This window comes from Macaca mulatta, chromosome 1, assembly GCF_049350105.2.
Source record: "Macaca mulatta isolate MMU2019108-1 chromosome 1, T2T-MMU8v2.0, whole genome shotgun sequence".
Taxonomy (NCBI): domain Eukaryota; kingdom Metazoa; phylum Chordata; class Mammalia; order Primates; family Cercopithecidae; genus Macaca; species Macaca mulatta.
In genome coordinates this window covers 172,818,915-172,845,226 of record NC_133406.1, presented here as the reverse complement: position 1 = coordinate 172,845,226, position 26,312 = coordinate 172,818,915, and the positions used below count along the sequence as shown (strand labels likewise).

The window sequence follows — 26,312 nt, the reverse complement described above, 5'->3', positions numbered from 1 at the left end:
CTCTAAAAGATGAAGTGGGGTGGCTCAACCATCCTTACATACTCAGTACCTAGCTAGCACAGCATCTGGATTAAGGAGGTGCTGACTCCAAAAGAGATGGAAAGGAAGGCAAGGACTGCAAGGCTAGAAGATGATTAAGAGGTCATCTCATTTATAATCCTGCCCAATATAGGATTTCCCTCACAACATATTAAAGAAAAACAAGAGAAAAGTTTAAAAGAGTATGTATTTATGTACATACATACATTTCTACATGCATGCATACATACACGGCATCCTTCTACTGGAATGGGGTATGTGGTGGTGAAGACACACAGAGGAAGATTCACTCAGATTTTTGAGCGCTAGCGTTTATCTCTTTTTAAAGTTTTTTTCCCCCTATGTTTTCATGAAATACATGCAATTTAGTGAAAAATTTGTAAAATATAATTAAAGTGAATAGAAGGTAAAAGTGAACATGCTGTTATATTTCCTTCTAATATTTTCTTGGGCGTTTTCTGTTCTTCCTTTTTAAAAAAATCAAAGGAAACCTTGATCAGATTGAGTTTTTAAGGTAGTCTAAATTATACTCTGCTACACAACTTTGTATTTTGCTCCATTCTAGCAAAAGCATTTCCCTATGTGATTATAAAGTCTTTATAAGCATCATGTTTTAATTCCTATTTTGATATAAGTTCAGACTTAGAGAATAGTCGCAAAGCACACAGATTTGGTTTCCTCAAATGTCAACATTTTACTATATTTAACACCCTACCCTCCGGGTGGGGGGGAAGGCCTCCGGGGGGGGGGGGGGAAGGGAGAGAGAGAGAGAGAGAGAGAGAGAGAGAGAGAGAGAGAGAGAGAGAATGAATATGAATGAATACGAATACGAAGTTTTAATCCTAAACACTTCAGTGTATGTTTCCTATGAATAAGGAGTTCTCATATATAACCACACCAATTAGTCAAATCAGGAAATTAATTCTGATATCTTATTATTATCTGATCTACAACCTTATTCAGATTTTGATGATTATCCCAATAATGTCCTTTACAGGAAAAGAAAATACAAAATTATACTTTATGTTCAATTGTCATGTCTCTTTAGTCTTCTTTACTCTGGGATGCTTCCTGAGTATGTCTTGGTATTTGATGTTACTGATATTTAAGAGTAAAAGGTGGTTATTTTGTAGAATGTCCCTCAATTTGGGTTTGCACATGTTTCTTCCTGATTTGATGCAGGTTATGCACTTTTGGTAGGGATACACAGAAAAAAATATACATCACTTTTTTTTTTTTTTTTTTTGGTAAGAGACAGGGTCTCACTCTGTCACCCAAGTTAGAGTGCAGTGGCGCAATGATATAGCTCTGCAGCCTCAAACTCCTGGGCTCAAGTAGCCCTCCTGCCTCAGCCTCCAGGGTAGCTGGGAATACATATTCCATTTTACACAAGCATCTTCTTGTTGTAGCATTTTAGGTTGTTTTTATAATTTTGCTATAATTCTAAATCAGCCCCCCTCCCACCCTATGAACTATTGATTGGCTTTCCACTATTAATTTTTATATTTTAGTTTATCTGTTTAAAAGAATACATTAAGATTGTTACTATATTAACAACTTTTGTCTAAGAAGCTCTGTCAATTTGCAGTCTAACAAAGGATAGACTGTGAACTCCACGTCAGGCTAACAAGCCTTGCGCATTGACATGCTAGTATTGCATTGCTGTTTTAGTGGCTTTCACCTTAAATTGTGATTATAAAGGGCACTGCTCTTGTCATGCCTCTGAATATATTCCTTTCCTTGCTTGCTCGTTCTTTTACTCCTTCGCATTCACTCAGTAAGTATTAAGTGTATATTCTGGGCCAATAGTTTAGGTGTGAGATCAAGGTCTCAAGTAAAGAAAGAAATAAGAATATATGGATTGTGTTAAGGGATGTGAAATACACAGGCTGGTGCGACAATGAGTACCCGGAGGCAGTGCTCCAGGTAGACAGGGAATAGCCTGGTGCATAAAGACAAATGAGCCAGTGAGCTGCAGCTGGGGGACCAGGAGAAAGAGGTGGGGTACCTCTTGGCATTTACCACATTTACCACAAAATTCTATCAAAATGTCTGCAAAACATTGCTCTTACTAAAAATACGAACCCTTATTCTGACCTATCCCAAGTACCCACTTCCAAAGCCTACCCTTCTCCTCTGTCAGCAGGGTCTAAATTTCAGCGTGTTGCAATTTGTGAATAATAATGAAAGCCTGAAAATGCTCTGAAATTAGAGGGAACTTCGATATCATCCTGATGTTGCTCAGCACTGCAATTACCTGACTTTGAGGGACAATTAATGAATGAGACTGTCTCAACATTAGATTAATGGCCACTTTCAACAGCGGAAAGGGGACAGATGTCCAAGAAGACACAAAGGTACTAACAGCTGTGTGTATATGCATGTGGGTATATGCGTGTGTGTTCTCCTTCAATAACTGGGGTGGCGGTGACGGCCACAAGCAAGGAAGACGGGTGTTCCCGCAAAAACAATCGACCTGCCTGTGCTTTGGAGTTCCTCTGGTTTAGCAGAAACTGCAGCTCTCTAGGCCTTACCATCACCTCTGGACTTCGTCAGAGTGAGTCAAGTAGCAAGAACACAGAGGAATCCTCCAGGAACTGGACCTGGGAAAAATATATCCATCTTTCTCCAAACAAAGCCTGTTTGGTACTTCAGGCAATTGGTTTCCACACACTTGGGGCAAAAAGCAACAGATTATATTGTCAAAAAATTATTTCCTTGCATAAAAATTGCATGAGTTGAAAAATGAGACAAAATATATAAGAATATATAAAAACTAAAGTAGACAAATATATAAGAATATTATCAATAGTCATTAGAAGTTCAAGTCCTGAAAAAATAACTTATAATAATCTACAAAATGTATGCACACTCTCTTCTTTTCACATCCTTCTGAGGGAAACAGTCCCCAGTAGGCAATTAATCTGACGCACGAGTAACGATCTCTTAACAATGCCATGCCCTCAAATACTGAAGTACAGCTCAGTGTTTCTAAGAGCAGAGAAAGAAAAAAACCCATTAAGACTATTACTAATATCAACACTGTAATTGTATCTTGCACTTGAGGGATGAAGATCTAGAACAATGAAGATGATAAACATATTTACCCAGAGACAAAAGATGGTAGATAACATTTTTATTATAAAGGCTTTATTTACAGGGAACACATTAGAAGCCAAGTAATTGGGTCAGATTTGGTAATTAAAAGCAGCTGAATAATTAACAAAGGCTTAACAAAGGTGTCAGAATAAGATCATATTTTAACAGAAGATGAAATATATAGAAAGGTTTTTATGCTTCAACCCTTATCCTTCTGCTTGTTTTGCATTTTTCTTTTAAAAATACACAAAATGTATAGGAAGTAGTGAAATAACTACTACCTAGTTAACCTGTGACTGAATCAGTTGTTAGTAGCAGGTGTAAATGAAATGATGCAAATAAAGTAGCAGGACTAAATCAAAAAGATTTCAATGTGAGTGACATAACTAAAGTCTATAATTTAGGATCTCTAATACATATCTAGTTTGTGGTTGAAAATTCCTGCTTTCTAGTGGGCTTTATGTCTGCCACAACCCCAAGGAGTGAAAGGAAACTCAAGACTAACAATGACTGTCATAATTAGAAGTAGTGGTGAAAATCTGGCCAAAAAAAGTCCACTATAAATGTAACAGCTGTGAGCCTTAAGTCTGGTGGCATTTAAACTATTTTACTCTTGATAGCTATAAGAGTATTCAACCCCAAGTTTACAATAATATCTCAAGGCAAAATCTCAAGGCAAAAACTCAAAGCAAAGCGCGCACACACACACACACACACACACACACCCTAAAGTCCTCTTAGACAAGACACACACACCCCCAAAGTCCTCTTAGACAAGACACACACACACACACACACACACACACACACACACACACACACACACACACACACACACACACACACACACACACACACACACACACACCCCACCCCCCACCCCCCAAAGTCCTCTTAGACAAGCCCCTTTCACAGTCCCATCTAATTACAGGCTAACAATCTTTCCAGATTATCAATCAGTACAATAAAAATGCCTCGAGGGCTCATTTTAAACAATTCTCTGGTCCTCCTCTAGGGGGCGAAGTTGGCTCGCATTTCACTGAAAGGGGAAATAACGATTTTCGCACAGTGCTAGATACTCACATATAAAGGAGCCTTTCCGCGCTCCTGTTTCTTCTCAATACATTCCACTTGCCCTGATGAGCAAAGCAGCCCAGCCCTTCGGCGCAGTAACAGGGAGGGAATGTGATTACGGCTGAGCATGAGCAGGGCTTAATCAGCACAGCCCTGAAGGCTGGCCAGCCCATTCTCCTCAATCTTGAGATCACAGCTATGGTTTTGCCAGCGATGATACACTTTCAAGAATATATGTTTTTTTTTTTTTTTCCAGGAGAATTTTCCACTGGGGAAATTCTGAAGCCAGTTGAAGCCTCACACGGGGCTCCCTCCCACCCGGTCTCCTCTGTAGGGCCTCCCTCTGAAAAACCACAAAGCAAGCCGCTGGTGGTCTGAGTGCCTGCCCTCCCTTCCTGCATGAACGGGGCCCTTTCTACCCTAAGGATGGCATCTGGTGGCCAGGAAGGTGCCTGGACAGCAGTTCCTCGCTGGGCCTCGCTTCCCCCTTACAGAAAGGGTTAGGTGTCCTCTTAGGGAACGCAGGTCTAGCTACAGAAGGGGCACACACAGGCAATGCCTATTCCCAAGGGAGAATCAAATGTGAGTTTCAGCGCCCTGGCAACCATACAACAGGGCAGAAGGCTCAGAGTGTGTGTGTCCCTGATGCATGGATAGATCCAGTTTTTGTGAGTTCTAAGCTTTATACAATTTTGGCGGTCCTCTTTAGAAACATAATACAAAATTAGGAATACCACATTAGCTACAGGGCATTGGAAGGGGATGCTGCCAGTGAAAGATCCTGAAACTTAGGGCTCTTAACTGCTGGGCCATGCAGTTATCTTGTTCAGCCTGCCACCACTGGACTCTCCCCTGCAATAAAAACCCATGTAATCCTGCAATAAAACCCCATGTCACGTGTGCTGGCTCTGGGTCTCTTCTTGGCCTTTTGAACATGGTGCCATCTCTAACGAGGCCGATACGGGTTCAGCACGACAGGGCCCGAGCTCCACCCGCTTACGACTGTCCATTGCCTGGAGACAGATACTGAGGTGGAGCTATTGAAAGAAACACTTGCGCTGCCCTGTGAAAGGGAACAAACTCCTCTGCCACGGGCCAGCTCTCCACACCTACCTGACCAAGCCTCAGTCACCAGTTTGGGTCGTCTCACTAGTTCAGACTCCGCCTTCTTCTCCTTTTCCACCCATGGAAGGTTATGCACCCCTGCTTCCAGACCTCCTGGGGCTGCACAAAGGTGCCAACTATACTAGTCTTTACTGAAAGAGAGCAAAATCAAGTGACCTGAATTGCGAGCATTTAGCTAAACATAGTTTATTTGCGTATTTTCAGTCCTTGTAAAAATAATACGCAATTTTTTCCTTATCTGATGGCAATATCACTTACCCAAATCTTAATAAAATGAGGCAAGGCCTAAAAAAATGGAAAGTTAAGTTTAGTTAATGTAGCTTGTTTTCACATGTGCTACAGTTTGGAATGTATAAGCAAACCAGATATAAACTTTCTTCTTTTTGAACAAAACAGTAAGAACAACTTCTTACATATAAAAGTGTCTTCATAAAAGCCATTTATCACAAAAAACAGTGTTCTGCAAATTTGATTTTAAAACTTGTTTTGGAGATGGGCTCTTGCTACATTGAGGAGGCCGGACTCAAACTCCCGGGCTCAAGGGAATCCCTGGCCTCAGCCCACCAATGAGGCTGGTACTACAGGCACATGCCACTGTGCCTGACCTTCTGCAAATTCTTATTTGTAAAATGGAGTGTGATGGGAAAATAATAGCCACCATTATTTGTGTCCTGTGAACTACATGTAGTCTAAACATTTCATATAGACTATTTCACTTAATCAACCTCAATAACCCTATGCAGTATTATCCCTATTTTATTGATGCGGAAATTGAGGCTTTAAGAGGTAAGCGACTTGTCCAAGGTTACAAAGGTATTTCGTATAGATTTGAGGCTGGATAGGTTGAGCCTTATTCTTAAGTCCCCATGCCATGCTGCCTCTGCAGCCAAAAATCACTTTTGATACTATAAAGAACTAGTGAGTTTCACAAGAGAGTTATCTTTTAAAAGCAGATCATTGCACATATTTCGATTTTTCCCCAAATTCCTATTTGATTAAAAAGAAAAAGAGAACAAGCTGAGAAATGGGGCTACTTTTTTCCAAGGCTTTAAAAGTTTTTAGAAATAATCATAATAGTTAAATGCAAACAATGATAATAGCTACCATTTATTGAACATGTATTATGTGATGGGCACTGGCTAAGTTCACTATATGCGCCGTTTCCTTTAATATAGCTATCTTGTGAGGCAAATGATATGATGCCCATTTAACAGATGAGGAAACTGAGACTCAGAAAGGTTAACCATAACCACTATGTTCAAATAGCTAAGGAAAGTTTGAACTTTAGTCTATCTGCCCACACTAAGCCACTTCCCTACTATAAAATGTATACAAATAGAAAGCATGCTTTAGCTAAGAGCCTGTTAGTTATTTCAAATATATTATCTAGATCTTTGAATGGCCAACAGAAATCACTATATGCTTTCAGGCCAAGAGAGTATAGGTGAGCAGTCCCAGGGGAGTTGAGTTCTGCTATCTGAGCTTCTGTCTCTAATATCACCTCATATGATGGGTCTGGGGGAGGAAAGGAGGAAGCTGTATCTTGCCATCTTTGTAAACAGCCAGTAAAAATGAGGACATAAATCAGTTTCACATCTGGATATATGATGTTCAGTCTTGCCAAGAGACTAGTACACGATGGAACTACCCCAAATGCATTTAATACATTCTTAGGCCATTGCACCCAGAGAGACTCCAACTTTAGCTGACCCAAGCATCTTCCCAGCATGGGTCACTTGCTCATTTGAGATGCTGGCTTCACTACGGGTTGGGGGGCCTATACTCAGCGAGTGACCTAATTGTTACAGGACCCAACATCACAGTGATCCAACCGCACATGACAAAGGAGGGCATGCTGGCAGAGAGGCTGAGTTCACAGCGCTGGTGCCAGAGAAGGCAGAAAAATATGCTGACTCCAAATGTCACATGAGCATGAAAGAAAACCTACATAAGTGAGGGTGGGTCTTTGGAGGGAGGTAGGACATTCTGCAAGCTTGAATTTGCAGAGTTCATAAACCCTGCATGGAGCCCTGATCAATATGCCCCCACAAAGCACAGCAAATCAGTTCTCAGATCAAGAGAAACTATGTTAGGGTCATGAGCATGAGAAATGGCATGAGCACCGTTTCCAAATATTAGCTTTCTGCTGGAGTTATACAGGTGCATGTTGGTATGCAGGCAAAGGAAACCCACCCAGACACACAAAAGTTTCCCTGTGGGCTTAGAGAACAGGGTGTCTAAGCTTCACTTTGGAATCTAAGGCCCAGGCAAGAATTCCAATTTTCCCAAACGTTTCGCATTTTTCCAATGTCCAATTTTCCCAGACAAGGCATGCACACGTACACACACTCATACTCTCTCTCTCTCTCTCTCCTGAGATCCCATTAGAGAGAAAGAACGTCATAGGAAGCTAGGTTTGGGTCGGAGGGAGCAGTATCTTTTCAACAACTCCAACTTAGCTGAAAATCTGAATGGGATGATATGAGAGGGAGGGAGGGGAGAGGGAGACAGGAAGCTCCTCACCAGATGAAGGACCACTTTTAGAGTGTTAAAAGAAGAGAAGTGTCTCACACTGGGTCTGAGGTTAAGATGCTAAAGTGGAAGTTTCCACCACCTCAAGATGTAACAGATGGTAAATTCTAAAGCAGGGGATCTGATCATTATGTGGAAATTTCTAAGAAGCTGGCTCTAAGACCCAGAAGGAGGACACAAACAGGACAGTGGAAAGCAATGGAGGATTCTGTGAGTAAGATTCTTTGGTAATGCTCTGATTCCTACGGTTTCCAAGGTGGGTGGAATGGAGAGGGCTCAGCCTTTTTTCTCCAGCCCAGAGAAAAGGGTTTCAAAAGCTGTATGTGGTGAGTTTGATATGCATCTCCTAGAGTTCCCAGCTTGATATGTGACATCTGCCTTAGGAACCAAAATGTGAGAGGTGGCTGACGTTGGCTAAGCCAGCAGGGCGGATGCCACCTCAGAAAGTGAGTACTGTCCCCTTGCCCCATGGCGGAGGGGAGGGTGAAAGCAGTATGAACCCTGGACACCCAGAGTGGCAGCCTGGGTCTCTTCGCAACAGGTTCTCCCCGAGAGGGCTTTGGCATGAGAGTGAGAGGACCCCAAAGAGAGTCCGACTGGAAGCCAGAAGGTGCTGAGGGGTGGCAACAGTGGCAGGAGGAGAGAACCACCCAAATCCCAGGGGCCCCAGTGCAAGGCCCCTCAGAGGAGTCCTGGAGAAGGCCATGGAGGTGGCCAGGAGAGAAAAAAGTCCCCTTTCCCTGTCTGCCAGGCTCAGCACCAGGTGTGACAGTCGCAGTCAGGTAAAGACTTGCTGCACACTCCCCCTGACCCCACAACCTGGAGAGACCTGAGCAGTGGGCAGCTGGAGGCCGCTGGAAGAGGAAGTGGCCCTTGGTGGCTGGATGGAGGGAAGTCCTCCCTTGCAATGAATACTGACTCTTTATAGACCAAAGAGGGCATTTCAAATTTCCAAAATGAACCTGTGTGCATGTGTGTGTGCATGCTGAGAAAGAGTGAGAGTGTGAGAGAGTGAGAGAGAGAGAGAGAGAGAGAGAGACAGACAGGCAGGCTGACTTGAAGTGGCCTTAGAACTTCTCATTACCAGAAAAGTAACCAGAAAAGTCATGGGCCTGATCAAGTTATTATCCGAAATGGGGTACAACACACCTCCCTGAATAAACTTTAAAGGAACAGTGGGAGATAAGAATGAAGCTGAGTCTTAACTATGACTTGTGAGTCACATTGTACAATATATTAGTTACATACAGTCAACCTTTGGTAAGTCCTGACTATGTGCCAGGCACTGGGCCATGGACTTCACAGACACTACCTCATTCAGTCCCTCTAACAACTCCTTGAGGCATGTATTTGACAGATAAGAAAACTGTGGCTCAGAGAAGTTAGGCACCTTGCCCAGGGTCACACGGGTAAGTAAGTAAAGTAGTAGGAACCTGTACTCAACCTCAAGCCTGACATCTATCCGTGAGCTCTCATATTGTCCCGGATGAGTGGTTTTCAGCGAATTTGTGATTGAAGCAGGAAAGGGACTTGGGTCCTGCCCATCCTTCCTCCTTAGGAGTCCCTGAGCTAGAAAATCAAAAAGCAGAGTTTGAAAGCCACTGACAAGTATGATCTTATGGGTCTTGTACAACACTCTGATTTTATGATGCTATCATCTGTGGGTGGGAAGGTAGAGAGAGGTGGACCCCCCACAGCAGACAAAGGGGAGAGGAAAAACTCAGAATTTGTATCCAGTGTTCCAGGAGAGGCAGCTGGAAGGAGCTGGTTCCAGCAGGTGGATCTGAGGTTCCCAGAATTATAATCATGTATATAAATATAGAGTTCAGAGAATGCAGTAAAGCACTTAGCACAGAGCCGGCATTAGGTAAATGGCAACTATGATTGTGGAAAGTGTACATATGTGCCTAAAAAGCTTAACATATAATTTAACGCAACATGCTCAGCCACTGATGTCACTGTGTCTGTCCCATAAGGAGCTATGTTTATCATGGACACTACACTTTACTAATTGAGCCAAGACAAGAAAGGAACGTGTAAGATTAAGCTAGCCAAGTCTAAAACAATTAGAGTAAGTCTGAAGCAATGGTTTTTAAGCAAGGGGGGCCCAGGGGAGGGGGCAGGCATGGAGTCCTGTGACACAATGATGGAAAACATAATACTTTCTCCAATAAAAAAAAGTGCATATGTACAATTTTGCAAATAATGACAGAAGGTTCACAGATCTGTTGAAGTATATTCATAATCTCCAGATTAAGAACCACTCCTGTAGATCCTGAGGATTCAACATGAGGTCCTCAGGCCAAGAGCTGCCCACCAGATCTCAAAGTGGTGCTACCCATCCTTGTCCTCTCCACATGTTCCTTATTGGTAGTCTGGATCATGACACCAAACCTGAAGTAGGTAGTCAACGTAACTGTGCAGAATCTAATTTCCAACCTTTCAAGTTTAACAGACTCCAAATGAAGAATGTCTAAACTAGTGGACTCTGGTACCTAGAACATTTATCTGCTTGGCATTCTCAATCTTTCCTTCCTTCCTTCTGGTAGCAACAACCCTCCTTTTTATCATTTTTTAATTTTTTAAATGTATTTAATGTGGGGAGTCTTCCAGTGAAAACAGAAAACCTGCTAGACAAATTCTAAACTAGCTGTAACACTACCCCTCCTTTTTTTTTATGGGGAACCCATTCTGTGTAATTCTGGTGGGATTTACCCTCTCTCATGGGACACATGAACAGGCCTTAGCTAAAGTGATGCTGCTTATTGTCGACTGCCTATTTCTGGCCATGCTGATTCAGGCAGGCAATCCAATCTGGGCCGGTCAAGGTCCCTCCTTGGCACTTACTACTGCTAGAAGTATGGCAAAAGAGGCACCCATAGCTGTGAGAATAACAGAAACCCAGTTACTGATAGCTACCTCTGCCACCATGGTAAGGGAGAGCATGTCTGAGAATGAAGCTGAGACAGCTAAGTAAAGTCAAGACAGAGTGAAAGATACTGGCCTGAAGATATCTTTGGAACTCCTGAATACAGCTGTGCCTGAAGCCCTTACTAGTATGGCCATCCTAATCATATAAGTCAAGAGACTAGTTTGAATTATATTTCTGTTGTTTGCAACCAAAATACTCCTAATAAACTTGATCTAAAGAAAAACAAAGTCCCAAAGGAAATTCCCCTTCATGGGTAGTCCTTGTGGAATTCTGGGCTCCTCTTTGATAACGACCCTAAATGAATTAAAATTTTTTCTTCCTATGACATTCTTGCAAAAAAGTCTAGGCTTAACATTATTCCCTATCATTCTCTGCACCAACAGTTATCAGTGCCGCCAGTCAGCAAATATCTCATTCTCCCCACCCTTGATCCTGCACTCCTGCTCACCTTCCCTACACTATCGGATACTACCTCTTGTAATAAGTATTAAGGTTACTCATTAGAAGAGGAGGGACCCAGAAATGGACAATAGTAGCCTAGTTTATAGTTTGCTACCATCAAATAGCGAGACTTGGAGTCAAGTCTCATGAGCCCCTCAAACTGCCCCCAAAAGGCACTGAACGTTCCAGTATAAGAAATGAACCTAGAACCACTGGGCTCAAAAGAGGAGAGAGACATGGAGCAAGGGAAGAGGATCATGCAGGGTCAATGTAAATTCTGTGTTTCAAAAGCCACAACACAGACTGAGTCACTGTAGAATGACTTGAGAATTGAGAGAAGTAACATTCACAGAGCACTATCAGGAAGTTGTTTGTTTTTCTTTCAGAACAGGGATGGTAAGTAGATTTCAACTCACGTGTCCAATCTGGTCCATAACTAAAATGCCAAGGCTCAGCATCAAGACGGCCGTGACAATCTGAAGTCCATTACGAGGTGGGGAGGGGAGGAGGGTTGTGAATATATGTATTTGTTATTTCAGTTGAAACAATTACATTTCATCCTTGGACTAAGCAAGACCAACAGAGAAATGCACACCTGAACTAGAGGGGTTTCTCTTGGACTGCACTCAGCTGTCACATCACTCGCTTGCACAGAGGCAGTCCTCACTGTTTTACCTACAGGGATGTTGTCGGCCACTCTGTGTGGCATTCACTTTATGAGCACTCTGAAGACATTTCTCTGAGCCTTGAATCATGATCAACCTTGCTTCTTCTGAGTAACTCGTGTGCTTTTATCTTCCAGCCACCGTAAGTTGTTAACGGAGCATGTTTTCCTTCTTATACTGACTGCTCGGAAGCTCAGAGGTAAGACTGTGGGACCTGACAGCAAATGAATAGCCTCTCTCCCATGAACTGGGGCCTTATTTTATCTCTGACTTCACCCCAATTTTCCTTCTCCACAGATTTCCTCCCTTATTTTTCTTAATCGCGTTATATTATACCTATGTTTAAAGGCCATCTCAAAAATCTTTGAAGACAGGTACATACATCAGATTAACAGTAATCAACATAAGAGGAAACAAACCAGATGGTGAGTGGAGGAGTTTTACAAATGCTGCCATGCAGTGGCAGGCACAGGGTGATGGCCTTGAACCAGCAATAGCCCTGGGCCAACTCATCAAGTCAGCAAATATCTCATTCTCCCTACCCTGGATCCTGTGTTCCTGCTCACCTTCCCTACCCTCCATCCCCCATGGGCAGCCAGTGCCCCTGGGCCATTCCTGAGCATCCACACCTACTCTCTCTTTAGTGCTACTGGTTGCTCTCCCTCCCTCAACTCTTCCCACCAAATCAAAATGCCTTCCACCTCTCTCTAGAACCTTGGGCTTGACTGTATGTTGTCAACAGTTGATAAGAGCGTAGTGTCTTTTCTTTCTCAAGGACAGGTACATTTTAACCAGGCATTTTGAAGACGAAAAAACCCCATAGAAGTAATTCACTAATGGTGGAATATACTACAAAAGTAGTACAAAAGAAATTGAAAGGGAGATTTTTCTTGTAAATCTCAAGTAATTCTATGTAAGGCAGCACAGTACCTGGCACACAGTGCTCAATACACAGTAGCTACTCATTATTACTATTGTTGCTGTTATTGTTAATCCCACCACTACCATTTAATCACTCACTGTCTATTCCTTTTACCTCTACCAAGCAGGCTACTGCCCTTTTCAGAACACTGGCCGACTGGAGATCCACAATCAATTAATTCATTTTAATTATACTTATGATTTATAATGCACTTAGGGTAACTTGCAGGATGATGAGATACATGGCTTAGTCATCATTAACACTCCACCTGACAGTCAGTGACCCCAAGAAAGAAAGCCTAGCTGACATGGACCTGCAGCTACCTGCAGATACATGAATAGTCCCAGGTGAAAGGAGAAGGATCACGTAGCTGAGCCCAGCCCAAATCACCAACCCACAGAATGGTGAGATAAATAAAGCATTGTTATTTTGAGCCAGTAAATTTTGACTCAAAATGCTGGCAGTAAATTTTGGAGTGGTTTGTTATGCAGCATAAGATAACTGATACACATTGCAAATAACCACAATATTAGGGAGTGATGCTATATGAAGCCCCAGAAGCTTTCTCACTTTTAAAAAGTACATTATTTTCCTAGCTCTTAAGGAAGTTTTCTACCATGGCAGAACTATTACCTCACAATAATCACATTTAGGTGAGCTAAGAGATGGGAGAAAAAAATACAGAAATAAAGAGTAGAGCCCCAGTATGTTTTATGTTGTAGCTGTGAGCCAATTTTCATTACAACACACTACAAGGGACTGTCTGAATTCCTTGGCTGAAATAACACTCTGTTGTTTTGGATACTGCCTGAAACAAGCAGACCATCAACAGGGGCCTGGAAATAGTTTCATTACCCAAAAAAGTTTTTATTTTAATAGTATTTGGCATGTAATCATGGATCTTTATCCTGCCCATGGTCTTACAAAGGAACATGGGTTGCTCTGTTTTTTTAAGGCATAGAAACATCATAAATCATTATAGAGATTAAAGAAAAGTACAAATAAATAGACATCTCATCATAGCACTGGTAGGGAAGCATCTAACCTAGAAGTGTGAATGTCATCTCAAAAATAAAGTCAAACAGTCACTTTGTTTAAGAAATGAAGAACTTACCAGTAAGACTTTGTGTGGTCCAATGTTTTCAGGTTTTAAGTGGAATGAATCTGAAATAGAATTAAATAAACATTCCATAAGTAAATCACATTTGGAAAGGGTGTGCTTTCGATCCCAAGTGACTGCCATAACATTGAGCATTTATTCATGTAGTGAAAGATGAACAAAGCTTTTTCTGGCTCCTGATGGAAGAGCGAACATTTTTGGCCAACACAGTTTAACTTCCTGAATAGAGAGAGCATGCTCTCATCTACTTTGGGGAGTGCTCAAAATCTGAGGCCAGTGTAACTATAAATGGTAGTGTTTTTTCCAAACCTCTCCAAGTCCGGGGAAGCCTCTCTAGCTGTTGCCCTTACCTTGGTCTCTCAATCTCTTTATGCTAGGACCCAGCCATGGCTCCCTCTAAGACACCACCTAAAACACTGGTGGTCCAACATAACTTGAAGGGCAGAGGAGGAGTGTACAAGACATTCTAATAGTGGCTATCTGATCATATACATAAACACAGATTTTTGTCTTAATTGATAGTAATGAGCCTAAGGTAGTGTTATTCAACAGAAATATAACCCAAGCCACATACTATTAAAACATAATATTAAATATATTTAATAATTAGATTAATAATATAAAATTATGTATTGTATTATATATATTATAACTATACATAATTATAATAAAATACATTTAATAACTAGAACATATTAGGTGTTCTAGTAGCCACATTTAAAAAGCAAAAAATAAATTAATTTTAATATTCAATTTAACCTAATTTATCTAGAGTATTATTGTAACACATAATACAGAAATCATTAATAAGATATTTTACTTTTTTTAGACTAAATCTTCAAGATTCAGTACCTCTCAACTTGAGCTAGCCACATTTCAAGTAGTCCATGGCCACACATGGCTAGGGGCTACCATACTAGACAGCACAGGTCTAGGGAACCTATTCTTGGCCTTCAGGTATTGGCAAGGCTTCAAGAAGTCCGACGCATGTGAAGATCTTATTCACCTATTTTCCTTCTCTCAGTCATCTATCATTACTCCCATTTCATGATGTCATTTTAACAGAAATCAGACAAAATGACAGCAAATACTTATATATAGCACTTACTATGTGCCAGGAACTGTTCTTGGCATGCCCCTGTGTTACCTCACTTAAACCTCACAATAACTTTATGAGGTAAATATATTATTCTCATTTTGTAATGAGGCAACTGACGCACAGAGGGGTTACACTATTTACACAAGACTGTGAGACGGTGACAGGGATGAGATTCAAATCTAAGTCGTTTGCCTCCAGAGTCCATGCTTTTACCCACTACCCTCTCAATTAAATTTGAACAGCTCAAAATAAGATAATTACTTTCAGTTTTAATTATAACCATCAAATGATCCAAGTCTGCTCTCATGATAACATGGTTAGATAATAGCAGTGATGGCAGATGGAACAGTTACTGGATGCACTAGCAAATTAAATTTAAAACAATTTGGGATCTGAGCACAAAAACCATAGCAGGCGGGGTCGAAAAGGCTGCACCGGGTCTGGAGGTTTGTCTGGATGACTAAGGTGGTGGTGGTCGGGGAGGTTAATGTGAGGTCCACGGAAAATCTTCTTTTGGTGATTTTTCTGAGGGAAAGGCCTAGTGCTTTCATCAGATGCTGAAAGATTCTCAAACGAGTCTTTTAGATAGGTATCCCTATATCTGTCTCAGCAGGGGTAGGGAGTTAGGAAGAATCAAGTAAAAGAATTAAGAAAACACATCCTTTTCACTTTATTAATCCATAGGCCCCAAAAGAATCACACTCAGTGAGCAAAATCAGCCCGCCACATGCAAGCTTTCTGCCAAATCACAGAGACGGAGGCTGGTCACTGACATCGTAGAGCTAAGGCCACTCAAAGTGCTGCCACCCAGTCTCCCATAGAGAGCCCTGAAGCTGCTGAAAATCCTTCCGTGGCTTCCTCTAGGTTTTAGGATCAAGGCCAAGCTCCTCAGACTACCCTAAAAAGCCCCTGTGGCCTCATGCCTGGACTCTCCCTCAGGCGTCTCACTGACAGGTCCCAAAATGCACACCCTGCCCCCTTCACTCCTCTATGCCTTTGTGGATTCTGTTCTTTCTGCCAAACATGTCCTTTCCCTACAGTATCAGTGGGTCTTCACATCTCAGTTCAAAAGTCACCACCTCTGGGAAGCCTGTGTGAATACTCTCGACTGGCTTAGCAACAACTTCTCTGCAGTAGTGACAGTAAGGTAGTATTCATTCGATTCAAATGGCAATTATATACTACTATAGTTATGTGTCCCTGAAGGAGGGCAATGTGTTCTGAGAAATGAAGTTTTAGGGGATTTCATCATGTGAATATCGTAGGGTGTACTTACACAAACCTAGAGGGTACAGCCTACCACATACCTGGGCTACATGGTAGAGCCTATTGTGTTTAGGCTACAAACTTGGACAGCGTGTTACTGTTCTGAATACTGTAGGCAACTATAACACAATGGTAAGTATTTGTGTATCTAAACATAGAAAAGGTATAGTAAAAATATGGTATTATCATCTTTAAAATAGGTTGTTTTGTTTAAAACACATTCAGTTGGTACCAATGGTATTATAGTCTTATGGGACCACTGCCACGGATGCAGCCTATAGTTGATTGAAATTTCATTATATGCACATGAGTGTACTATTGGTAATATTAAAAGCTGGTTTTTTAATGTGCTAGGCACTGTTCAAATGCTTTACATGCTCCTTTAATCCCCTTAGTAATCTTATGAGGAAGATTCTTTCATTATTCCGTTTAGTAGGACAGCAAATTGAGGCACAGAGGTTAAGCCAGTAGCCTAAGGTTACATGGCTCATAAGTGGCGGAGTCAAATTGTAAACCCAGACAATTTGGTTCTAGACCTCAGACTCCATGCCTGCCTCCAACTAGGGTCCCCTTCCCTCTACCTTCATTGCCCCTGTACTTACTTTACTCTGGTATCTCCTATATTTTAAGATTTCCATTTATTGGTCTCTCTCCCCACGTTTGCAGAATCCCTGAAGGTTAATAATGTGCCTAGCTCATTCTTGTCTCTCCAGGACCTAGTAAGGTACTTGGTATATGGCAGATACTCAATAAAGACACACACAGGAAAACACTGGAATAGCACTGAAAGGATAGGAGCCAAGGCTATCAACCCAGGCCTGATAAAAATGCCTTAGGATAAAGAATCTTCAAATACAGACTTTAACAAAGCAAGTTTTGACTTTATCTTTTAAATCCAGCCGGTACCAAGGAGATGGTCACTTCCTAGGCCTGTTCAGTACCAGAGGGAGGAGAAGCAACTCAGAGCTTGGCAGACTTGCTCACACCTCCAAGTTCATCAGTTTTACTTTACTTTGCATGTAGAACTAAGTAATAACGTGCTTAAGCAATAGCATACCCAGAGTCTTGGCTGGCCATTATCAAGGACTGCCAGAAAAGACACATGCTAAAAAATTTCCTTTGGCTGCCTGGACATGGCTTGGATATTTCTACCCTGGAGTTCCAGGATATATTTCTTTCCATTACTAACTAAACTCCCCTCGGATGCCTATGGAATTTGAACTTGTAGAAGAATACTTTCCTCTAACAGTGAGAAAGGCAAAAAGTTTTAAGATCTAGAACATACACTGATCTCTAGGAAGAGAAGGAGCTCTCTCTAGCCTGGTCAGAGATTGCATCAGGATTGTGGCCCAGCCTACCCACTTGCAGATAAATACAGCCAGCCATAACATCCACCCTTTATACTGCATCTAGAATGTAAAAGAATCCACCACCTTCCCATGTAAGTAGATGGATGTCAGCATCACTTGTTATTAACAACCAAACCATAAATCTGTATTGACTCTTGCCATATCATCTCCTTACATAAGAAATAGTGACATTAATTTAGTTATTATTGAGAGGTCTACTGAATGTAAATCATGTGCCAGGGATGGTTTTAGGTGCTGGAGATGCAGTGGTGAATGAAGTATAATTACATTATTGACTTGAGGCCCTTACATTGTAATGGGGGAAAGCAAACAAACACGTATGCAAATAAGTAAATAAGATCATTTTAAACAATAAGTTCTACAATTTTTTTCATACATGCAAGGAGTGAAGTGACCTAATGAAGAGTTTAACAAGGTTTCTTCAGCAGCTGTAGGGAGGAGCATTGAAGAGGCAATAGCGAACAAATGGTGACCAAGTGTGAGGCCATTTGATTGTTCAGGTGAGATATGGTACCTCAGATATAGAGAAGTAGATGAATTCAGTATAGGTTCCAGAGGTAAAACAATTAAGACTCGCTGATGAAGTCGATACAGGGGGTCAAGCAACTCGGTCAATGATGGTTTCATTTACTCAGGGAGAAAACAGATTGAGGGAAGAAAAAAAAATCAAGAATTCTGATGTGATCAGGTTAACTTTGAGACATCCAAGGGAGGATGTCAAAAAAGCATTAAGAAGTCTAGAACCATGCTGTCCAACATAGGTACATGTGGGTCTTTAAATTTAAATACAATTAAAAACTTACTTCCCCAGTTGTATGAGCCACATTTCAAGTGACCAAGCAGCCACAGAGGCAGCTACTCTATGGAACAGCACAGGTACCATATGGTTTCACTTGCAAATTCTGATATGTTATCTCAAAAGGCAAAAACAGATGTAAAAGGGCTTTTGACACACATAAAGGACCCTACTGTAGGGATAAAAGGTAAATGCTCCACAAAGGTGGGGCATAGTTGAGGGAAATAAACCCTATGCTTTAAGTCTTACGAATTTGCCTTTATTAGATGCTTGGAGGGCTACCAACTTTGTAAAGTAATACTATATGTGTCAAAGAATTATAAATTCATTCCTGAGCTCCAAAGGTTAAAAACTGTGGGTTAAAATGCTGGCATTTTGCCCCATTGTACAAGGGCTTCTGTCCCAGAGAATGGCACACCCCAAAAGGTTGAACCGGCCTACTTTAACCAAATGGTACCACCCCATTATCTCCACCTTGGGACTGGCTCTTGGCTGGAAGAGCTGGTCTAGGCTGTTCATCAGGAGAAACTCTTTTTACCTGGCTACTGTCCTAATCTACAGAGAGTTTCTGAAGACAAAGTTTTGTTTTCAAATGAGGAACTGGTGGTATATATACTCAACTAACTTGTAGATGAGTTGGGGGAAAAGTATTCTGATAATGCCAAAGACAGTATAAATTTTAAAAAATACACATAGATTCCTATTTCATCACACTTTAAGAGAATAAGTGAAAAAGAGTAAACAAGAAATTGAAATGTTATACTCAACATAATTTTTTTCCCATTTTTGTACTGAAAGGACAATCACAGTTTTAAAAGGATGGCAAGCTTCTTTGGAATTTACCCATATTTCCAGCATCCTAGTGCTGCTATTTATTTTTGCATGTTACCTTTGATAGAAACATGTGTTTTTATGTGACTATGGCCATAGTTTATACGGTATTGGTAGTAAAGGCTTTGGAATTGGGCAGATCTAGGTTTGAATGTCGGATCCTCAACTAATGAGACGCAAGTCCTTGAACAATTTATCTCTAGTGCTCAATTTCCTAACATGTAAAATGGGGCTAATATTACCTTTTGTATACACTTGCTGTAAGGATAAAAAAAGAAAATCTTAGCACAGTGCCACTAGGACAAACTCCATGAATTACAGCTACTATTTCTTTCTAAAATTTCACTTTAAATATTTTAGTATTTCTACACATAGACAGAAGTGTTTCATGTTGAAAAGCCACAATTTCCTAAATCAATCCCCTAATGCTGGATAATTAAGTTACTGCCAGTTTTTATTATCACAAACATGATTACATTGGACATCTTCATGACTTAGCTTTTTCATTCTTTTATCTTATTTCTCTGGCTTCTCTAAATTCCTAACAGTAGAATTACTAGCTTTTGCTTTTAAAAGGATTTTTATTGGCTGGGCGTGGTGGCTCACGCCTGTAATCCCAGCACTTTGGGAGGCCAAGGCGGGTGGATCACAAGGTCAGGAGATTGAGACCATCCTAGCTAATACCGTGAAACCCTGTCTCTACTAAAAATACAAAAAAATTAGCTGGGCATGGTGGCGGGCGCCTGTAGTCCCAGCTTCTTCGGAGGCTGAGGCAGGAGAATGGCTTGAACCCAGGAGGCAGTGGAGCTTGCAGTGAGAAGAGATCGCGCCACTGCACTCCAGCCTGGGTGACAGAGCGAGACTCCGTCTCAAAAAAAAAAAAAAAAAAAGAGGGATTTTTATTAGCATACAATATCACCAGCAAAATAATGCACAGTTCCTGAGATCTTCATATTTTATACATAAAATAGTATTAAGACTGTTTTATTTTTTATTTGTAAGAGCATTAGGATCAACATTTTTACATGTTTATTAATGGTGTGTCACCTTGAAAAACAATAATTTTATATTTTTTGGTTATTCATGTACTAGGAACCTGATGTTTTTCTTGTAAGTTTGAATAAGTTCTTTGTAGTGCACAGTAATCAACAGATAATATATACATTTGCCACAAATAGATTCCCAAAACTTATGCAAGTAAGTATGAAAGTATCTTTTCACTTACATAGCATTTCATAAATAATGTGTAACAGCTATATTTTGTATAAACCTCAAGAGATATGGTACTGCTTCTTGGCAAAATGTTTGGCTTTTGATTGAATTTCAAAGTCAATTTATATCCACGCTGATGGTCATAGCAACCTTGTGAGTGAACTGGGAAGTATAACAGTGTTGCCTGTACAGCAGAGAAAACAGATCCAAACAGGCCAGGGGACTGAGACAGGACCACTGAATCCTGCAGCTGAATCCCTCTTTCTCTGAGTCACAGGACCCTTGTGAAAGGAAGCTTACAAGGTAAAAGTGAAGAGACGTATTTTGTGCAAAATGGATTATTATTCAAAGCACCAATTCTATATTGTTTCCTATTAGAAAGCCTTTACACACAGCATCCAAGAACCATGTTTACTTCGCTGGAGGATCTCAAGAAATGCTAGCATTACTTCAGCAAATTTACTGTAACAATGGCTCACAAAATGGATCTACCCTCACACAGTTTTTTATACAGACAAAATAATTTAAATAACTTAAACCTAAATTAAGTTTTAAGTTATTATTATTATTATTATTTTTACCTGGCATAAATACCACTTCTTCTCCCAAGTATTCCCTCATTCTTTGGCTCAATGAAACCACTCTTCTCTTAGAATTTCTACAACCTTTTTCACCTCCTACTTTTTATCACAGATATTTGGGAATGTGCTGCACTTCTCTTACTGGGTGGTAAGGTCCCCACGGTCCATATTTTAGTCGTATCTCCTAAATCACCTGGCATCTTTCTCTGCATGGAGGAGCACTCGTTCAATGTTTTACAGAGACATGGGGGAAGAATTTTCATAGTTAAGAGACAACAGTTTTTTAAAAAATGTAATTAAAATAAGAGCATTAAAGTACAGGTTGCACTAACTGTATTCTCTTTGCTACACCATTCCTTATTTTGGCAAACATACTATCATGAGACACTTCTAATGCATTCTTAGGCTGGAGGCCTGCATTAGCCAAATAATACTAAACTACATTAAACAGAATGTCTAAGAATGTTTCCAACCATGTACAAATCTGTATAAATACACAGCTATATCTGTGATGCTTTTATTTGCAAATTCAGATATAACTTATTTCTCAAAAATTCACTGTGTATACACACAGACACACAGCACACAAGCACTAAAGTCTTGGTCAGCATTTGGGAAAAACTCAGATAAAAATATGGGACATCTGTTTCCTAATACTAGGAAAATTCACAGGAAATGATTAATGTTAACTAGGGAGAAAGAAATAATCTGGATTGAATTATGAAATGAAAACATCCAAAATTTACAATTGAATACAGTATAGCCTGTGAGCCATGAGATCTTCAAAACTGGGGATGATTTAACATTTTATTGAAATACCTGTTACAGTAGAAACATTGTTATTCCGGATACACACCAATAAACAAAAGTGAATACCCCAGCCTACACAATACTTTCAGATTCTGTATCTCCCCGCGGACATTTATGTAACCCTTGGCAGTTGAGGTTAGCTGTTTCGTGTGTATTTCCATAACGTGCCCAGTGCCTTGTGGGACAAATTAGTACCTAACACTAAATTGGACGGTGGTCCCCAGACAGAGAGGATTGGGGTCTTTTGAGAAAGATCTAGCATAGCTATATCTCCCAAGGTGAACTGGAGGGACAATGATGGACAGCCACAGAGCAAGGCCAAAGAAAACTGTAGAAGAGGGTCTGTAGCTTGTTAGCTCTTCCACCATCCTGCTGCTTATAAGTGTCTCTGAACCTACTATGTGTTTGGCAATGTGGAAGGTGGTAGGGACAAAACAGAGAACAAAATATAGTCCCTCTATGGGCCAGATGCAGTAGCTCACGCCTGTAATACCAGCACTCTGGGAGGCTAAGGTGGGCAGATCATTTGAGGTCAGGGGTTCGAGACTAGCCTGGCCAACATGGTGAAAACCCATCTCTACTAAAAATACAAAAACAACAACAAAAAACGAGCCAAGCATGATGGCAGGTGCCTGTAATCCCAGCTACTTGGGAGGCTGAGGCAGGAGAACTGCTGGAACCCGGGAGGTGGAGGTTGCAGTGAGCAGAGACTGGGCCACTGTACTCCAGCCTAGGTGACAGAGTGAGACCCTGTCTCTCCCTTCTCTCTGTGTGTGTGTGTATGTGTATATATATGTGTGTGTGTCTATATATATGTATATATATGTGTGTGTATAAATATGTGTGTATATATATAGTCCCTCTCCTCAAGGAACCCACAATAAGTCATATAAACAACTCATGAGGCCACCATAGCTCCAGTGGCAAATAATCTAATTACAGTAAGGACAGCTAACTCTGAGAACACTAGGGGACACTTATACCGGTCTGGAATGATCACAGAAGGCTTCCAGGAGGAAGCAGGGTGGAAGCTAAACTGTACGGAATGACCAGGGTTTACCACAAGAGGAAAGGAGGGAGGTATAAGTAAGGTAGAGGGAAAAGCTCGTGCAAAAGCCTGAGAGGAAGTGAGTCCCTACACACACTGGGGGATGCAAAGAGCTTGGTGCACTGGGGCAAAGAGTTCTCAAGTGGAGAGAGTCCTTATTAACTAACAGGCAACAGCCAGGCAAAACCTAAAGGAGGTAACTATAGTGAAAACCACAGGACCAATGGAAATGACCCAGAATCTCTAGCATCTTCACATCAGAAAGAGTTATCACAGACAGGGGGGACAGCCCAGGCCCTTTTGAGCAATAGACCTCTAGAGAGAGAGCAAGAAGATAAACTGTACCATGGCCACAACCTCATCAGAGTCAATGCTGGTTTCCAACTCCAAGGAAAAACCAATAGCCAGCTACCCAACCCAACAAAAAGGAAGAGTGAGCAGGCCTTCTTCACAACCCTAAGAGGATGGCAGAATTATCTCCATTTTACAGGTAAGCTGCTGGTTTTAGAAGACAGGATTTATCAATATTCCTTTCTGTTGATCCATCCAGCTTCTGACTAGGAAAAACCAACTCATCTTGCTTTGACTGGGACTTCCTAGTTTTTGTACTGAAAGTCTCATGTCCCAGGAATCCCCTCAGTGCTACGCAAGGCAAGATGGTTGGTCAGCCTACTCAGAGTTTGTGACGTACATGAAGTGGGCAATGGGATTTATGACACAGCTTTTTGTATAGGAACTGGTGCAAAGTTACACGTGACCGACCTCCCAAGCTAACTTGGATCCTCTGAATGACGGAACCTTTTGGAATAACTTAGTGACTTCTCCAAGGCTCCTATATTATTTGCCATAATTTACACTGAATAATATTTGCAAAGCAAAAGCCTAGCTGAGGGCTTAGTGATTACTATCTGTGTGCTAACATCAGATAATTGCATACTTCACAGCAATCAGCCCGAAGAGTCGTCTGAAATTAGTTGTTGTTGTTAACTGAAAGTTAACCAAACAATCTTTCAGCTTTAACTTTTTTGATTTGTTTTGTTTTGAGACAGTGTCTGGTTCTGTCATTCAGGCTGGAGTATAGTGGTGTGATCAGGTCACAGCTCCCTGCAGCCCCTATCTCCTGGGCTCACACAATCCTCTTGAGTTTCCCTAGTGGCTGGGACTACAGGGTCACTTCACCACACCCAGCTAGTTTTTGTATTTTTTTTTAAAGAGATAGTGTCTTGCTACGTTTTCCAGGCTGGTCTTAATCTCCTGGCCTCAAGCCATTCTTCTGCTTGAGGATTCAAAGCATAAGGATTTAAGGCATGAACCACTGTGTCTGGCCGGCTTTAACTTCTGACATTGAAAATCTTCCTAAAATAAATTAGTTTACTTACACAGGAAGAGTAGTATACATATTTTCATATATCTTTGTTAACCAGGAATCCTACCATGCCTTACTTATTGCAATGGCTTACATTCTTACCGTTCGACAGATTTAAGAAGGTTTAGAAGACAACAAGAACGCATTATAGTTTCCAATAAATACAGTCACAATAGGATATTACTTTGTGGCAATATCTGGCAGGCAGAGAGTGGCTGACAAATCTTTATAGAATGAATGATGGTGGGAAAGTGGCCCATACAGAACTACAAAAAGGAAAATGATGAGGATAGTGAATGAGATAAAGGCTATACTTGTGCTTTTGCTACAGTGCTGTTGACTAAAGCAGCGGGAGCTCCAAGCTGAGGCACACAGTTCTTGTCCAATAAAAGGAAGCAAAAGCTCTTCAAGAGCAGTCCTTTCCTTACAAGGGTGGTAATGAATAAAATAGGTGACATGGCCTTCGGTCTGCAGAAGATGCAGAAAGACTTCAATGGAAGACCAAGGGCCCGCTATTAAGTCCTGATTCAAAAGGCATCCCCCCAGGAAGCTCAGGAAATGTCATCCAGGCTAATGCTCTTTGGTGAGAATCCTGACATAGGAATGGATGAAGATACGTGCCTTAGAATCTTTCTCCGACAAAAGCAATGATTTCTAACACATTTTTGGTTAGCTTTCGATGAAAAGATATTTCTAACATCTAATCGTGTTTGAATGGAACTATATTAAAAATACCTTTCATTAGCCTCAGAAAACTAAAAAAAAAATTAAAGAGTAAAATTTAGCAGTACTTTTTACTGGTGATATGTAACTATGAGTCCCTCTAAAAATTCTGGTTTTATTGGAGTAGTCTAGGTAACTGAGATTTTGCTATATATTGAAAATAAACATTTTGCCCATGAGGTTTAGTTCTCTAATGCTATTACTCTTTTTGCCGACACCTTTGCATCAGACATAGAATCACAGAAGACATATTCAGGTTATGTCTGCTGTAGAGTCAGGCGGCACAAGCGGGCAGGATGCAGCCAAGGGCATTGCCCTGAGCCTGGATCAGAAAAACAAGAGCCGGAAGGGTTTGTTTCCACTCTGCCAGACCTTTGGTGTAGATGAGCGCACTTCCCCAGGCCTCGGACTCAGAGGAAGAAAATGAGGAGTGCTCATCAGGTGAGACTGTGAGCCTCCCTCCAAGACCTGCACATTCACAGATGTGTGAGGTGGGTGTGCTATAAAGTATCCCACGCTGGTTTTGGGGCTTTGACTCCACAGAATAGTTTAGTCTTAAACTCTAGCTATGAAAATATGGATTAGCAAATAAATTTTTCTGTCATTGAAAACCAAAGAAGTAAGATATACAGATTCTAAGGACTTGCTCATCTTTTCCTGTATCATCAAGAGATCAACAGCTTATTAAAAAACAGAAACAAAACACTCGTCTGTGTTCAACACAGTCCACTGAAAGCCATAACTCAACAGGAAGACTATTCTGAAGAAAATCAGCATATCCAGTACAACCCACCTGTTCTTACACTTACCACCTGCTTCCTGGGTAAAGCCATCTTTGCTGCCTCTATTGTAATATTAGTTTGCACCCCCGCCCTCCACCAGGCATCCTTACAGATCTTTCCATTTTACATACATTCTGAACTACACAGACAATCTATTGCCCATCATTTAGGGAAATATACAAGCATATAATCACTGTACTAGCCAAAAAAACTCTTTTTTTTTTTTTGAGATGGAGTCTCGCTCTGTTGCTCAGGCTGGAGTGCAGTGGCACTATCTCGGCTCACTGCAACCTCTGCCTCCCAGGTTTAAGCAATTCTCTTGCCTCAGCCTCCTGAGTAGCTGGGATTACAGGTACATGCCACCACCACGCCCGGCTAATTTTTGTATTTTTAGTAGAGACAAGGTTTCTCCATGTTTGTCAGGCTGATCTCAAACTCCTGACCTTGTGATCTGCCCGCCTCGGCTTCTCAAAGTGCTG

General features: G+C 41.1%; 1 protein-coding gene and 1 non-coding gene across 9 annotated transcripts in view; both read right to left on the bottom strand.

Moving 5' to 3' along the window:
• GNG12 (G protein subunit gamma 12) overlaps positions 1-26,312 on the bottom strand; it is a 129,681-nt gene that overhangs the window by 61,776 nt on the left and 41,593 nt on the right. For 4 of the 8 annotated variants that reach the window (XM_077967962.1, XM_015141324.3, XM_077967338.1 and 1 more), the window contains 2 exons: positions 13,944-13,993; positions 5,326-5,468 (listed from right to left, as the gene is read on the bottom strand). The gene's annotated coding sequence lies outside the window, so the exon portion shown is untranslated. 8 annotated transcript variants of the gene reach the window in all.
• LOC114675019 (U7 small nuclear RNA) lies at positions 10,470-10,530 on the bottom strand. Its single transcript, XR_003726105.1, has one exon. It is a non-coding gene; the product is annotated as a U7 small nuclear RNA (small nuclear RNA).